The sequence below is a fragment of the Zalophus californianus genome, chromosome 11, assembly GCF_009762305.2.
Source record: "Zalophus californianus isolate mZalCal1 chromosome 11, mZalCal1.pri.v2, whole genome shotgun sequence".
Classification (NCBI taxonomy): Eukaryota; Metazoa; Chordata; class Mammalia; order Carnivora; family Otariidae; genus Zalophus; species Zalophus californianus.
In genome coordinates, this window is record NC_045605.1 from 25,628,076 (window position 1) to 25,643,022 (window position 14,947).

General features: G+C 40.8%; 1 protein-coding gene and 2 pseudogenes across 4 annotated transcripts in view; 1 reads left to right on the forward strand and 2 right to left on the reverse strand.

The window, feature by feature from the left end:
- The window catches only part of APLP2 (amyloid beta precursor like protein 2), an 85,736-nt gene that overhangs the window by 15,135 nt on the left and 55,654 nt on the right, over window positions 1-14,947 (forward strand). The window lies entirely within an intron of this gene.
- Window positions 881-981, reverse strand: LOC113915562 (annotated as a pseudogene).
- LOC113914377 lies at window positions 2,149-2,865 on the reverse strand (annotated as a pseudogene).

Here is a 14,947-nt window from a genome sequence, read left to right on the forward strand (position 1 = left end):
AAGGCCTGTCAATTTCTGAAATACCATTCTTTGTTCAGCCTGCTTTGTAGTGTCAGCTGCACATCTTTAGGCTCTCCAAGTATACTTCCCTTCCCCTTTTCCTCCAGCCCTGGACTCCAGTCCTTCTAGTCCTGTGCATCAGAAGCACTACTTATCTACTCAGAAGTTTTCAGCTTCCCCAGAGAAAGAAAGCTCTGCAAGCTGTGCCTATCTCTCTGAGCCTTTATCCTCCCCTAAATATTGACCCATTTAATCTTTACTATCTTTTTAGATCTCTGCTGCCTTTGAGCAGGTGATTTTCATATTTTGTATTGCTCTTCTCATTGTCCTCATTAGGGTGGTTGGTCTGAATAACCTAGCTGACCGTAACTGGATGTTAATTCCCTTGAAATTAGATATTTACTGGGAACTTATAGAGAAAATCTATGTGAATTTACATAGTTAGGGAGGAACATACAAGCAGGAATAGAGTAGCAGATTCTAGTGGTTGTTGGAGTAATAATAATGGTAGTTCTATTTATGGTGCAATTACTATGTATAGTGTTTTACATATATTCATTGAAATCTTGGAACAGTCCTGAGAAAGGAACTATGGTTATCCTTGTCTTAGGATAGATGCAGGAACTGGGGGAATGTACAGGTAAAGTAACTTGACCAAGGTCATAAATCAGTAAGTGGTGAACTGGCTCTCAAGTTTGTGCTAACTGGTGGGACAGATGGCCTGGGTCAGATCCCTGGGGAAGGCATAGCTCAGTTTGGCATGGGAGTACCAGACAATCTCCAAGAGAAGGTTATCAGACAGTCAACATTTGCATTTTTAAATTTATCTTTGTAAGGTTTTATCGTTATTCCAATTATACGGTATAATATTAGTTTCAGTAAAAATATGGAACGTTTCACAAATGTGCTTGTTATCCTTGTGCAGGAGCCATGCTGATCTTTGTTATCGTTCCAACTTTAGTATATGTGCTGCTGAAGCAAGCTGCCGACAGCCAACATTTAGGTAAAACATTGCAGTAGGTGATTCTTAGTAATCAGAAAGTCAAGGGAAACTCTTCTGAGGCTCTTAGTTTCTCCACCATCAAACCATTATCTGTACTTGTCCATTTGGCTCCAACGTGTATGATCATCTCAGGAACCTATTTGTCACTTCTTAAAATCTTTTGTTAAAAAGGGCTGAGATGAGGCACCTGGGTGGCTCAGTCGTTAAGCGTCTGCCTTGGGCTCAGGTCATGATCCCAGCGTCCTGGGATTGAGCCCTGCATCCGGCTCCTTGCTCCGCAGGAAGCCGGCTTCTCCCTTTCTCACTCCCCCTGCTTGTGTTCCCTCTCTTGCTGTGTCTCTCTCTGTCAAATAAATAAAATCTTAAAAAAAAAAAAGGGCTGAGATTCTGGGGCACCTGGTTGGCTCAGTTGGAAGACCATGCGACTCTTGATCTTGGGGTCATGAGTTCAAGCCCCATGTTGGGTGTAGAGATTACTAAAAAAATAATAAACTATTTAAAAAAATGACTGAGATTCTAAATTGACTCTTTACAAATGATTATATAAGGTGTAGCGAATGTGTTAAAGAAGAAATAGATGGTCATTGTGCAAAATTTAGAAAAGACAGGTAAGGCAAAACAAACAAAAACAAATTAACTGATTAAAGAATTAAAGAATTTATCATTTAGATAAATAACTTTTCCACTCTTGTTTTTTATACATCTTAATTTTTTAGAAAGTGGATTCCCCTTTATATGTTTATAACCTGTTTTCCCCCCATTTCACACATTGGATAATTTTCCAGGGCATTAAATATTTCATATCACTTTTAGTTGAATAACCATCCATGGTTTAGGGCTTTTGAACTCTCTACATTTTTAAAAATTTTATTACTATTATTATTTATAGCTGATGTTACTAAAAAGTAATGTGATTAAGATAGAACAGAACATGCTTACTACATATTGGTGCATTTGGAAAGCAATTAAAAGAAAAGAGTTACAGTCACTTACGTGTTCAGTAAATGCCTCAGAACCCTTCTCTACTTGTGTCCTGGGGCCAGCACACTGAGGGAACATTGCCTGGGCAAGGCCACCCTTCCAAGGCTTAGGAACTCTACAAGGGGGAGCGGGGTAGGAGAAGGGTGCCAGAGCAGACCAGCCTGTCACAGGGTCCTCTGTGCATTCTGGCAGCTGGACTTCACCATGGAGGTCTTGCCCAGCCAGGGGACAGTGTATACCTGGAAAGAGCAGAGTGCTTGCTTGCTTTGTCTGTCCGTCTGTCCCTCCCTCCCTCCCTCCCGTCTCTTTTCTTTCCTTCTTTTTAAAGATTTTATTTTTTTTAAAGATTGTATTTATTAAAGAGAGAAAGGGAGAGAACAATTTGGGGGAGGGCAGAAGGAGAGGGAGAAACAGGCTCCCCATTGAGCAGGGAACCCCCCCGACGTGGGACTCGATCCCAGGACCCCCGGGATCATGACCTGAGCCAAAGGCAGAAGCTTAACCAACTGAGCCACCCAGACTCCCCCAGAGCATTTTCTTCACTAAGGTGTGGCTGGTCATGAAAGGGATGGCTGTCCAGGTTGGGCTGGGACTTGGACATCTGGTTTGGCCAGTCTTCATGTCCAAGAAGTATTTCATCCCAGCCACAGCTTGCTTGCGGGCGAGTACCACCTGGAGTGCGCAGCTGTGGTTCATGCCCTTGCTCGCCTGGTTGAACTTGTTGTGGATGAAGTTCAGCGCCTGCTACACATCCTCCTCATTGACGTGGTCAGCATCCCATGGGGCTCCCACCATTGGAGACTTGGTCCTGCTTGTGCCAGGGCCATGGCCAGGGCCAGAGTAGCCAGCAGGAGCAGCAGGGTGTGCAGGGGCCCGGCCATGGTGTGTTTGGAGACTGGTGAAGCTTAGAGGGGAGTGATCCAGCAGCGGCCCTCCCTGCATTTTTATTTATTTATTTATTTTAAAGATTTATTTATTTATGTATTTGACAGCACAAGTAGGCAGAGAGGCAGGCAGAGGGAGAAGCAGACTCTCCACTGAGCAGGGAGCCCGATATGGGGCTCGATCCCAGGACCCTGGGATCATGACCCAAGCCGAAGGCAGCCGCTTAACCGACTGACCCACCCAGGTGCCTCTTTTTTTCTTTTCTCCCTGCATTTTTAAATATATGATATTAACCACCCCCCAAATTGCTTTTCATAGCCTGAATAATAGTACTTAAGCTGATGCATAAACATTTCCAGTTACTTCAGAATACTGTTTACCAGCCAGTGGTCAGGTATTTGCAGTATTGGAATTACAATTTGAATATATGATTGCATTTTGCCTTTATAAGAATGAGTGAGAAAATGGGAAGCAAAGTGCTTACTGTATTGATAAAAAGCACATGGTGAAATGTATTGGTACTTATTTGGTGCTTTCTGGAGAGTCTTTGAATTTAGGTGAACACTCAGTGGGCTCAGTTATGTAGGAAAAGTGAGGGAATGTTTTTATATACTTTATTATTCCTACTTTCAAAAAGGTTTTATTAGTGAGCAAGCATGGGCGGGGAGGGGCAGAGGGAGAGGATGAGGAGGGCTCCCCGCGGAGAGCAGGGAGTGGGAGCCGGGGCTCGACCCCAGCACGCTGGGATCATGACCTGAGCAGAAGGCAGACGTTCAACCGACTGAGCCACCCACGTGCCCCTATTATTTATTTATTTATTTAAAGATTAAGCCAGCTGGGTGCCCCTACGATGGAATGTTTTTAGATTCTGGAATTAAGTTTTCAAGGATACTTTTTTGTCCTGGAAGACTGGGAGTAATTGAGATTTGTATAAATCATTACCTTTCTAGTAGCAGAACCCCCAGATAACATGCATAGTCTTTGAACTTGCCCATTTTTTTCAAGAATATATATAAAAGCAAGGATCTTCCTGTTCTGTAATTTATCTCTAATTTACTGAATTCATTCCTTTATAATTGGATATTCATATTTCTGGTTTTTCTCTAAACAATATGCAGTGGATGATGCCTTTTTTTTTAAATTTTAGCTGTATCTTAAATTCACATTTAAAAGAACTTTTGTAATAACTTGTTCTAAATTTGAAGACTCTCCATGGTAATTGGTTCGTTTGAAGTTCTTCATAGTCATCATTATTAGCCCATATTTATTAAATTGCTATATGCAGGGCATTGTGACAGCACAAATAACACTATAGCTGAAAGCAGCATATAGCTACTAAAATGATAAATGAAAGAAGCCTTTTATGTTGTTGGAAAAATGATAACACTTCTCCAGTCTTTTAAAATAGATGATTTTACAGTGCACAGAAATCAGTTGCATTTCTATACACCACCACCAAGACAGAAGAAAGAGAAATTAAGGAGTCAATCCCATTTACAATTGCAGCCAAAACCATAAGGTACCCAGGAATAAATCTAACCAAAGAGGCAAAGAATCTGTACTCAGAAAACTATACAATACTCATGAAAGAAATCGAGGAAGACACAAAGAAACAGAAAAACGTTCCATGCTCATGGATTGGAAGAACAAATATTGTGAAAATGTCTGTGCTACCTAGAGCAATCTATGCATTTAATGCAATCCCTATCAAAATACCATCCACTTTTTTCAAAGAAATGGAACAAATAATCCTAAAATTTGTATGGAACCAGAAAAGACCCCAAATAGCCAGAGGAATGTTGAAAAAGAAAAGCCAGGCTGGTGGCATCACAGTTCCGGACTTGAAGCTCTATTACAAATCACAAAGACAGCATGGTACTGGCACAAAAACCGAACATAGATCAGTGGAACAGAATAGAGAGCCCAGAAACGGACCCTTAACTCTATGGTCAGCTAATCTTCGGCAAAGCAGGAAAGAAGGTCCAATGGAAAAAAAGACTGTCTCTTCAATAAATGGTGTTGGGAAAACTGGACAGCCACATGTGGAAGAATGAAACTGGACCATTTCCTTACACCACACACAAAAATAGACTCAAAATGGATGAAAGACCTAAATGTGAGACAGGAATCCATCAAAACCCTTGAGGAGAACACAGGCAGCAACCTCTTTGACCTCAGCTGCAGCAACTTCTTCCTAGAAACATGGCCAAAGTCAAGGGAAGCAAGGGCAAAAATGAACTATTGGGACTTCATAAAGATAGAAAGCTTTTTTTTTTTTTAATTTTTTAAAAATTTTATTCATTTAAGGGCACCTGGGTGGCTCATTTGGATAGGCGACTGTCTTAAGTTCAGGTCATGATCCTGCAGTCCCTGGATCGAGTCCCGCATCGGGCTCCCTGCTCAGCGGGGAGTCTGCTTCGCCCTTGACCCTCCCCCCTCATGTGCTCGCGCTCTCTCTCTCTCTCTCTCTCTCTCTCTCTCTCTCATTCTATCTCAAAAAAAAAAAATCTTAAAAGATTTTATTCATTTGAGAGAGAGAGAGCACAAGCAGGGGGAGAGGCAGAGGGAGAAGCAGACTCCCCGCTGAGCTGGGAGCCAGGTGCCGGGCTCGATTCCAGGATCTGGAGATCGTGACCTGAGCCAAAGGTAGATGCGCAACCATTTGAGCCACCCAGGCGCCCCAAGATGAAAAACTTTTGCATAGCAAAGGCAATAGTCAACAAAAACAGAAGATACTTGCAAATGACATACCAGATAAAGGGCTAGTATCCAAAACCTATAAAGAACTTATCAAACTCAACACCCAAAGAACAAATAATCCAGTCAAGAAATGGGCAGAAGACATGAACAGACATTTCTGCAAAGAAGACATCCAAATGGCCCACAGACACATGAAAAAGTGCTCAACATCACTCGGCATCAGGGAAATCCAAATCAAAACTTCAATGAGATACCACCTCACACCAGTCAGGCTGGCTAAAATTAACAAGTCAGGAAACGACAGATGTTGGCGAGGGTGCGGAGACAGGGGAACCCTCCTACACTGTTGGTGGGAATGCTTGGTGCAGCCATTCCGGAAAACAGTATGGAGGTTCCTCAAAAAGTTGAAAATAGAGCTACTCTATGACCCAGCAATTGCACTACTGGGTATTTACCCCAAAGATACAAATGTAGTGATCCAAAGGGATACATGCACCCTGATGTTTATAGCAGCAGTGTCCACAATAGCCAAACTATGGAAAGAGCCAAGATGTCCATCAACAGATGAATGGATAAAGATGTGGTATATATATGTACACATACACACGCGCGCGCGTGCACGGGAATATTATGCAGCCATCAAAAAATGAAATCTTGCCATTTGCAATGACGTGGATGGAACTAGAGGGTATTGTGCTAAGCGAAATAAGTCAGAGGAAGACAAGTATCATATGCTCTCACTGATAGGAGGAATTTGAGAAAGAAGACAGAGGATCATAGAGGAAGGGAGGGAAAAATGAAACAAGACTAAACCAGAGAGGGAGACAAACCATAAGAGACTCTTAATCTCAGGAAACAAACTGAGGGTTCCTGGAGTGGAGGGGGGTGGGAGGGATGGGGTGGTTGGGTGATGGATATTGGGGAGGGTATGTACTATGGTGAGTGCTGTGAATTGTGTAAGACTGCTGAATTACAGACCTGTACCCCTGAAACAAATAATGTTATATGTTAATAAAAAAAAATAGATGATTTTAATCCAGTTTATCTTTAAGGGTTTACTTCCAGATATTTTACATATGTCAGCCTAAAGATATAAAAATTTCCCTAAATTGTACAACTGAAATTTCTTTTCCTTTTTTTTTTTAAAGAGAGCGATCGTGCACACTGTGTGTGTGGGGGAGGGGTAAGGGGCGAGGAGGAGAGAGAATATTAAGTAGGCTTCATACCCAGCGTGGAGCCTCATACAGGGCTCCATCTCACAACTGTGAGATTATGACCTGAGCCAAAATCAAGAGTCGGATGCTTAACCAACTGAGCCAGGCGGGCTCCCCATAATTTTTTTTAATATATACATAACATAAAAATGGTTAAAGTGGTCAATTTTAAGTGTGTAGTTCAGTGACATTAAGTACGTTCACAGTGCCTTGCAACCATCAGCACTGTCCATTTCATCATTCAGACAAACTCTGTACCCATTATAATCCCATTAACTCCCTGTCTCTTGCCCACCCCAACCCCCCCAAACCTCTCTTATGAAGTTGCCGATTCTTATAAATATTCTTCTAAAACATTATACTGTTTTCAAAGTAAATATCAGAATGGCATTCCTTTTTAAAGCTGAATTATACTCCCTTGTGTGTATCTATACCACATTCTGCTTATTCATTCATCTGTTGATGGACATTGGGGATGTTTCCACTCTTTGGCTATTGTGAATACTGCTTTTGTAAACATGGGTGTACTTGTATCTGAGTTCCTGTTTCAGTTTTTTTTGGGTATGTACTGAAAAGTGGAATTGCTGGATCATATGGAAATTTTTTGTGGAGCTTTTTGGGAACTGGAAACTGTTTTCCGTAGTGGCTGCCCCATTTTACATTCTTACCATCAATGTGCAGGGGTTCTAATTTCTCCACATTCTCGCCAGTGGTTGTTTCTATTTTTGGGGTAATAGCCATCCTGATGGGTGTGAAATGGTTTCTTACTGTGATTTTCATTTCCCTAAAGCTTAGTGATGTGGAGCATCTTTTCATGTTGGCCATTTGTGTATCTTTGGAGAAATGTTTATTCCAGTTTTTTTCGCATTTTAAATTGGGTTTTGTTGAGTTGTAGTTCTTTATTTTTTTAAAAGATATTTATTCGACAGAGCGACACAGGGAGAGAGGGAACACAAGCAGGGAGAGTGGGAGAGAGAAAGCAGGCTTCCCGCTGAGCAGGGAGCCCGATGTGGGGCTCGATCCCAGGACCCTGGGATCATGACCTGAGCCGAAGGCAGATGCTTAACGACTGAGCCACCCAGGTGCCCCGAGTTGTAGTTCTTTATATGTTCTAAATATTCATCCCTTATCAGATATATGACTTATAAATATTTCTCCCATTCTTTGGGTTGTCTTCACTCGCTTGATAGTGTCTTTTGTAGAGAAGTTTCTAATTTTGATAAAGTCCAGTTCAGCTATTTTGTGGTGTGTGTGTTTGTGCTTTTGGTTTCATTATCTAAGGAATCATTGCCAAATAAAATAACGAAGATTTGCCCTTACGTTTTCTTTTAAGATTTTTATCTTCTGGGGCGCTTGGGTGGCTAAGTCGGTTAAGCGTCTGACTTCGGCTCAGGTCATGATCTCAGGGTCCTGGGATTGAGCCCCACGTCGGACTCTACCCTCAGGGTTTTGTCTTTATAGCTCTTGGGTTTAGGTCCCTGATCCATTTTGATTTAATTTTTGTTTGTGGTTTAAAGTAAGGGTTCAACTTCATTCTTCTGCAGGTGACTCTGAGTTCTCCATTCTGTATGTCCATTTTTATGCCAGTACCACACTGTTTTTATTTCTATAGGTAGCTTTGTGGTAAGTTTTGAAGTCAGGAAATTTAAATCTTCCAATTTTGTTCTTTTTCCAGAGTGTGAGATTCCATATAAATTTTAAGATTTCTAAAAAAATTTCTGCAGGGGTGCCTGGGTAGCTCAGTCGCTTAAGCGTCTGCCTTTGGCTCAGGTCATCATCCCAGGGTCCTGGGATTGAGCCCCGCATCGGGCTCCCTGCTTATTGGGGAGCCTGCTTCTCCCTCTCTCTCTCTGCTTCTCCCTGCTTCTCCCCGTGCTCATGCTCTCTCTCTCAAATAAATAAATACAATCTTAAAGAAAAAAGAAATTTCTGCAGAAAACACTTGGGATTTTGATAGGGATTGCCCTGAACTGCTAGATTACTTTCAGCAGTATTGTCATCTTAATATTAAGTGTTAGGACTTTAACATAAATTTCCATAATCAAGTTTTTTATAATTGATATATGATTAATTGTAGTTTATACTATAACTTCTGGGTACTAGGTGTTTGATGAGTTATAGGCTTCTGAAATTAACTGTCATCCCTACTAACTGATTCCTGGTACATAACCGCCAAATGGAGATGGAAAACCTACAGTCTGCAGACAGCATGTGGCTTGGACTTCTGTTTTATTTGGCTCTCACCATGTTGGGCTTCATTGTATTTTAAATTCATGTTGAACATCCCATTTCCGGTGTGCCTGGCTGGCTCAGCCAATGGAGCATGCGACTCTTGATCTCAGGGTCATGAGTTTGAGTCTCACATTGGGTGTAGAGATCACTTAAAAATAAAATCTTAAATAAAAAAATCATCACTTCCAAATAATGTGGATTTTTATGTTAAAATTCCTTTCCAGTTTTAAAAAAATTGGAAGATCTGGCAGCAATGCACAGGTAGCACCGGCCTCCTTCAGATGGGAAGGAGACTTTCTTGAGGGAGGTTGAATGTGGGTTGCCATTTTTGTCTTATACTCCTGTCTGCCACTATCACCCTTCTGTTATCCATTTAGAGAATTTTCAACCCTGTTGAAAAGAGGAGAGGGCGCCTGGGTGGCTCAGTCGTTAAGCGTCTGCCTTCGGCTCAGGTCATGATCCCAGGGTCCTGGGATCGAGCCCCGCATCAGGCTCCCTGCTCCACAGGAAGCCTGCTACTCCCTCTGCTTGTGTTCCCTCTCTTTCTGTGTCTCTCTCTGTCAAATAAATAAATAAATAAAATCTTTAAAAAAAAAAAAAAAAGAAAAAAAAAGAAAAGAGAAAGAGAGTTGGATTGGAATGATCCCTTGCAATAAATGTTTATTACTCATGGCAGGTTTCAAGTGACCTGAAAACCACCTTTCATGACAGAATCTTCTTTGATGGTCTGGTTGGACTCTGCCCTGCCCCCACTCCCTTTGGAAGCTGATTTCTGCTTAATGCTATATGAATGTTTTTCCTTATAGCAGCTCTTTTTTTTTTTTTTTAAAGTAATTGTCTACACACAATGTGGGGATCAAAGTCATGACCCTGAAGATCAAGAGTTGCATGCTGTACCGACTAGGCAAGCCAGGCACCTCTTCTTAAAGCAACTCTCAAGATAAATGAGGCTTGATTAGATTCCTCAGAATCTACATTAATAAAATATCCTGCTGAGCTATCATTATGAAAGATTAATTTTGTGAATTGATACAAGTCATTGAGACTGAAGATTGGTTAGTGTTGTTTTTAAACAAGGGAAATAGTAATCAGGAGAGATTAAAATCAGTAAAATGTTTTAAGTATTGATTTTAAAAGATGAGATGCAAAACCTGATAAGCTCCTAGCCAAGCTGAGCCATTACATGTGGTTTTATGTCTGTATATGTAGTGAGTGAAGAAGTTGAACTGGTCACAGAATAATGGAAGTGAAGGCATATTGTAGATTTAGTGGATGGATGGATTTCATTAAAATATCCCTATGGTAATCTGATATTATGAGAGCAACATTTACATCTGTCTCCAAGAAGCTATAGGAAATAGAACATAAACTTCAAGTCCCATTTGAGGTAATGATGGTTGCTTCAGTACACATTATTATTTTTATTTTTATTAAAGATTTTATTTAGGGGCGCCTGGGTGGCTCAGTCGTTAAGCGTCTGCCTTAGGCTCAGGTCATGATCCCAGAGTCCTGGGATCAAGCCCCACATCTGGCTCCCTGCTCGGCAGGAAGCTTGCTTTTCCCTCTCCCACTCCCCCTGCTTGTGTTCCCTCTCTCGCTGTGTCGCTGTCAGATAAATATATAAAATCTTAAAAAAATTTTATTTGAGAGCAAGAACAAATGGAGCGGGGCGGGGGGGGGGGTGTGTGTGTAGAGGGAGAGGGAAAGAATCCCAAGCAGACTGCACGCTGAGCATGGAGCCTGATTCAGGGCTTGATCTTATGACCCCAAGATCATGACTTGAGCCGAAACCAAGTCAGATGCTCAACCAACTGAGCCACCCAGGCGCCCCTTATTAAGAAGGGATAGTATTATAGGTATAGTATTTTTAGCATTCTTTTTACTTGGTAATTTGTGAAGATAATATATATTTTTTAAATTTTATTATGTTAATCACCATACATTACATCGTTAGTTTTTGATGTAGTGTTCCATGATTCATTGTTTGCATATAACACCCAGTGCTCCATTCAATACGTGCCCTCTTTAATACCCATCACTAGGCTAACCCATCCCCCCAGCCCCTGTGAAGATATATTTCCTTTGGATAGCACATCATTGCCATATCCAGTATTTGGGATGTTGGGGGGTTTAGGGGAGCAAATGTTTGGAAGAAAGCAAAGAGACAAGTGATCAGAAGGTCAGTACGGTTACATTATTTTATACCATCATAGGTTGAGTTCATTGTTGGCCAAATAAAATATCATGTTAAATATTACTGAGATTAACACAGGGCTTTTGTGATGTGATGTAGGCAACTATTAGCCTTACATACTTTTGGAAATGTTTGTAACCAGTTTTTTTTCATAGGGCCAAAGAAGTCACTTTAACCTAATATGAACACTTGCTTACATCCTGGCATTAAGTATTAGAGATGAGTTGCAAAAATTCTTTCATTGAGCTACTTAATAGCTGTTCCCAAGAGACAAGGAGGGTGAAAGGAGAGTCATTCTGAGACATGCCAATCTGGATTGCTCAAATTTGGCTGAGGTACTAAGATACCAGATAGTACTATACATAAATAGCTGCTTGACCTGCTAGTCTTTGAAAGGTTTATGGTGAACTAGTTCTGATGACTGTAAGACTGTTCAGAAGAAAAATGAGAGATTTTTATAGACCAAGTGTGTGTGCTGAAAATTACCTCTGTGCCTAAATGCTGATGAGACTTTGCAGCTCTGGGTGTGTGGTGGTAAGCGCCCTGTGTTGTAGAAATAATTTTCTTGCAGTGTTTGGGTTGACATCGTTTAGAGGCTAATCTACTACTAAGGACATATAAAGACTTGTAGTAGGGCTGGTGTTTTATAAACTGGTATGGTTGGTGCTCTCAAAGCATATTCAGTTTTCATTGGGTAAATTTTTAAGAACTGTTGTATTTGTGTATACATACATATATATGTGTATACATGACACATCTATGATTGTGGATTGTAGTGATATATTAAGGAATAAAGGCTTTTTACTATTTGGCGGGACTTTTTTTTTTTTTTTTACTATTTGGGAATATATAAAATCAGTTTAGCAAGGTGGTTGTCAGTTTTTCATCCAAAATACAATGGTTTGAAATTTGCGGATGGTTGCCAAGCTGTCATCTGCCTTTTATTGATTTGCTTTTATGATGTGTTTGAATTCAAATTAAAATGGCAGGTTATTTTAAAGAGTAAGTGATTATGCTTGGTCTGGGCAACGTCTGTAAATCATCAAAGGAAAGAGGTTTTTAGCCCAAGGAAAGGACGATTTGATTGCTCCAGGAAAAGAAATGATTAGGTGGATTTTTAAGAAAATCAACATTCAGGGCGCCTGGGGGGTTCAGTCAGTAAGCGGCTGCTTTCAGCTCAGGTCATGATCCCAGGGTCCTGGGATCGAGCCCCACATTGGGCTCCCTGCTCAGTGGGGAGACTGCTTCTCCCTCCTTCACTCCCCCTGCTTGTGTTCCCTCTCTCGCTGTCTTTCTCTTTCTCTGTCAAATAAATAAATAAAATCTTTTTTTAAAGATTTTATTTATTTATTTGAGAGAGAGAATGAGATAGAGAGCATGAGAGGGAAGAGGGTCAGAGGGAGAAGCAGACTCCCCACTGAGCAGGGAGCCCGATGCGGGACTCGATCCCGGCACTCCAGGATCATGACCTGAGCTGAAGGCAGTCTCTCAACCAACTGAGCCACCCAGGCGCCCTAAATAAATAAAATCTTAAGGAAAAAAAAAAACCAGCACTTGGGAAGGCTACAAGGGGTATGGAAACGCCAGAGTTTTCCAGAAAAGTTAGCTGAATTTGGAAGTAAGGAATCCCTAAATATGTATCTTTGGAAAAATGCCTGACTCCTTCCTTGACGTGATTGATGCATTCTTGTGTAATGAATCAGCAACGGGAATCATCCAGGTGTGTAAACTTGAGGGAAATACTAAGGTTTTTAGAGCCACAAAGGGTACTCAAGCTTGTTCAGGGAAATTTTTCAGGAAAAGATGTTATCTCTCTGTACTTCCTTAGATTTAAGTATTTTAAGAAGCCTCAGCCACTCTAGCCCATGAAGGACACTCCAAAAGAACTTTTATGATTGAAATACTTAAGTTTATAACAATTTGTGTCTGTTCTTTTTTCTCTTATTTTCATATTTGTTCAGGAATAGGCTCCCAATTTATAATATTAAACCTATAGATCCCAGGGATGCCATCACTGCACCTTTTATTTGGGCTTAACTTTTAACTGTCATTTAGGAACCAGTCAGACAGAAGTTGCGGACCTCCTATATGACAGAGTTTAAGAAGCTTTCCTTCTTTATTAGGATTATTTTGTTTACAAAATTGTCTTCCCGACCAAGCCAAGCTTCCGGGCATGTGAGGACTTGTTCGTCTTATTGTCTTTAGAGCCTGCTCTTGTAAGGTCCTTAAAATGTTTACTGACTTAAAACAAATGTAATTGAGTCAGCAATACCTATGAACATCATATCATATATGCTCTGTTCTGGTTATTTTTTATTGTCTTTGGACGGCCCTTGGATTGTGTTCTGTGGTTGTCAGAAGCCTGGAAGAACAGGGATTTGTTTGTTTATCTGTCAATGACTGTTTCTTTCATATTTGTGGATCTAATTAGTTTGGGGGATGGAGGAGAGTGTCCACCTCCTCCCCCCGCCCCCAGCAATTGGATAAAATAACTTTGGCACTTAACCCACTTACATAACCTATACTGAATCCTCTATGCCCGCCTCCCCTGCTTTTAATACTGAATCTCTTATAAGGAGAAATGTCTCAAGAAATGTCTTTTTCCTGTCTAATTTCTGTTCATTATTTTACTTGGAACCACTTGTCTCTCTTGAACTAGCCTAGCCTCTTCAGGAAAGCTTTGTGGCTCTTAACCCATTTAATTCTTGGCAGCCTGAAGATTTCTCAGGGAACCCTCTGAGTACCTACCCCATTCTTCCAATCACCGGAAACTCTTGCTAGCCTTAGTCTTTTTTTTTTTCTTTCAAGATTTTATTTATTTTCTGACTGAGAGACCACGAGAGAGAGAACACAAGCAGGGGGAGTGGGAGAGGGAGAAGCAGGCTTCCCGCGGAGCAGGGAGCCTGATGTGGGGCTCGATCCCAGGACCCTGGGATCATGACCTGAGTCGAAGGCAGACACTTAATGACTGAGCCACCCAGGCGCCCCTAGCTTTAGTCTTCTTGATGAAAGAAAGGAAAGTGGGTTCATATGGAATGTAAAGGTGAATGAAAAAAGTCATTCAGGTCATACCTTCTAGCACAACGTTAACTGAACATTGAGCACAGAACTGTCCCACAGAAATAAATGCAAGCCATACACATATAGTCAAAATTTTTCTAGTTGACAATTTTTTAAAAACCAAAAAATAGATGGGGCATCCAGGCTGGCTCAGTTCATAGAGCCTGTGACTCTTGATCTCAGGGTTGTGAATTCAAGCCCCATGTTGAATGTGGAGCCTACTTAAAAAAAAAGGTAGATGAAATTAGTTTGACCATTATATTTTATTTAACCCAATGTATCATTTCAGTATGTGTAATCATGTTATAAAATCAACATGTAATAAAATTGAGATATTTTGCATATTAAAAATTTACATACTAAGTCTTTGAAGTTCTGCATATGTTTTACATTTATAGCCACATCTCAACTTGGATGGCAATCTTCATCGGAAATACTTGATTTTTATTTAGATTTCATGAAATTTACAGTTGGCAAAGTAGACATTCTCAGGTTGTTCCAAATACAAATGTTTTCTAATAACTGAGTGGAGTTTAAAAAAAATTGTGTTCCTTTGATACTTGTGTCTGTGTTGACAAAGCTGGTACATGTTCTTTATTTTTTAAAAAGTATTTATTTGAGAAAAAGTGCGCGTGAGTGGCGGGGGTGGGGGAGCAGAGGGAGACGGACAAGCGGACT